Genomic DNA, 2770 nt, shown 5'->3' on the forward strand with positions numbered 1-2770 from the left:
AGCCATTACTTGTAATTTACCAACGATCCAAGTTCATGGAAAAGGAAACAATTCCTATTTGTTTTTTCATAGCATTTAGATAACTTCATCATTTAAAATGATAAAATAGATTTCATTTTAAATAAGTTTATGTCTATGGCAGAATCCTAGCCTACGTCTATGCAGTTCTTGTACTGACCTTTGATGGACCAACAAACGCAAGAAAAATGGTAAATAAAGAATCCTAGCCTAATCACGGAAACTTTCTTCCAACTTCTGCAAAAGGAAATCAAGAAAACGAATAAAAAATGGTAAATAAAGCATAATGATAAACCAAAGGAAAAAAAATGATTTTGTTACAACTAATATGTAATCGCAGAGAGAAGCAGAGGAATCCAAGTCTGTAAGAAAACTAGCTTATCGATTTTCGGCAAAAGAAAAATTCCCACGAATTTTTTTTTACTGCAAGAGAAATTTAAATACAACCTTTGTTGGGTTCAGGTTGATTGCATTTTTAGATCAGGATGGACTTTGGAGTTGGGCAAAACTCATACTAATTCTTGTATGAACATCCTGTGTTTCACTCCATTCACATCGTTAGCTTTGGGTCACCCTACGTGACCTCTAAAATCCGTAAATATATCCGAGCCAAATCTTAATTTGTGAAAGTTTAGTTTTTTCTTTTTAGTGGTAGTTCCTCCTTCATAGCTTCTCCTTATATGTTTTTCTAATGCTCGAGAATGGTATCTTATTTCTTTGAACCGGGTAAAATTTGTGGAGAATCTTGAACCAAATCCAATGTTAAATTTTAAATTTTTATATATACTAGTATTTGTATGTTTTGCACGTAACAAATTTTGTGAAGATAGTATATAATATATTTCCAAAATTTGTTTATAATTTTTTATATTTCTACATCTATAAAAATTATTTTTATTTATCACATTTATTATGGTTCATTAATATAAAGATATGTCCAAATAAAATTCTTGTAAAGATAACAAGAATTAATAAAATTCTTATTATTCTTATTTTTTATTTATCATTAATAAATTGTTTATTATTCTTCATAAATGAAATTAATAATTTTTTTCAGTTACCTTCATTCAGAATTTTATTTGAATTCTCGTTACCTTTTACTTTTGGAAGAATTAACTTCTATATGATAAATCATAAATCCAACTTTAGCTCCTTCAACCACTAAAACCCTTACAATGAGTTGCTATAAAAAATCACTTACTCTTGCAAATATCTTGTCATTCAATGATGTGGGCAAAGGTAACACAAATTAAAAATGAACCCACCATATGATCAAGAACTAAACCAATGAAAATAGGTTAAAAATATTTAAAAAAACAAGAATATAGTTTAAAGAACAAATTGTTCATCCATGCCATTTGCAAGTTGAAAATATATTCATGGTGGTTAATATGGCCCAACATTGGCAATTGAGAACAAAAGATGTAATTTCAAGTTTTTTTTTAATTAAATAAATTAAAGGGTAAATTGCTAAAAGCTCCTGTAAAATTTTTTATTATATTGTTCCTCGTAAAGTTTGGTAAATGCAATCACCTCCCATGAACTTTTTGACACAACTACAATTAGACCCTCTATTAAAATCTTCCAACAAAAAGCACAAAAAATGTCCAAAATACCCATATACTTACTTTTTGACTAAAATGTTTATTTTTCATTTTTTTTCATATCAATCACTACCCCAATCCCTTCTAATTTCTTTTTCGGAATTGATGTATTTTTCAAATTTGCCCTTCATATCAATTGCTCAAAGGTAAAATTGCAACTTTAAACTCTCTTTTTCATACCTCTTGCTAGAGGATTTTACAAAAGGGGTCTACTTGCAATTGTGTCAAGAAGTTTATGGGAGGTGATTGCAATTACCAAACTTCAGGGGAGGTTTGGCCAACGGTTAAAAAATTTAAGGGATGTTTCAGCAATTACCATGGTTTGTTTGCGAACTATTGAACAAAAAGAGGGATTTTTGTGTATTTTCCCAAACAAGCATTAAATGAGAATGTTAAATAACATTTTTGTCATTGACTTGTTTTACAATTATGAACAAGAAGAATGGAGTTTTTTGTCTTTTTTTGTAATAAGCATTAAATGAGAAAGAAGAGCCATTTTCTGAAGCATTAAATTAGAAAACAAAATTATATATTTACTGTTGCTAATTCTCTTATTCAAACCTTAGAGATGGGGTATTTTAGTCTAGTGAAAATATCAGAAGCCAACCACATCCGTCCGTATTTTTATAGATAGTATATATATATAGATTAAAGGAGTGTCATTATTGGGCCTCCATTTGTATTCCTTTTTAGTCTGCTTAATGAGCGAGCCCCTTATCTTGATAGGATAGATGATGACCATGGCTCGATCGGAATGACCCATTTGCTGCACCAGTAATATATTCTGACTTTTCATTCAAATGAAAAAAAGGCAAATCCTCGAGAACCTAAAGGACTGATGACAGTAGCTAATTATAAAGTGGCTTTTCTTTGAGTAGCAGCCATACGTGGAAAGCAGTTTCATCTCAACGGAATCTATTGAATTGAAAATTTTGTAGTGGTGAAGGACATCCCTTTTGACGTATTCCCCATGAATCTCTCGCTCTGTGTCTCTATTTTCTTGTTTTAGCACTCACTTGTGATTCAGAGGCCGATTCCTACTCTTTCTGCTTTTTTTTTTTTTTTCTGGTTCCTCATGACTCATAGTTTATCTATATTTTATTGATCTTTTCCTTTAGTCTATCTTTGATATATACTTCAAGAATTAT

The sequence above is a fragment of the Nelumbo nucifera genome, chromosome 3 (assembly GCF_055504915.1).
Source record: "Nelumbo nucifera cultivar China Antique chromosome 3, China Antique-T2T, whole genome shotgun sequence".
Classification (NCBI taxonomy): domain Eukaryota; kingdom Viridiplantae; phylum Streptophyta; class Magnoliopsida; order Proteales; family Nelumbonaceae; genus Nelumbo; species Nelumbo nucifera.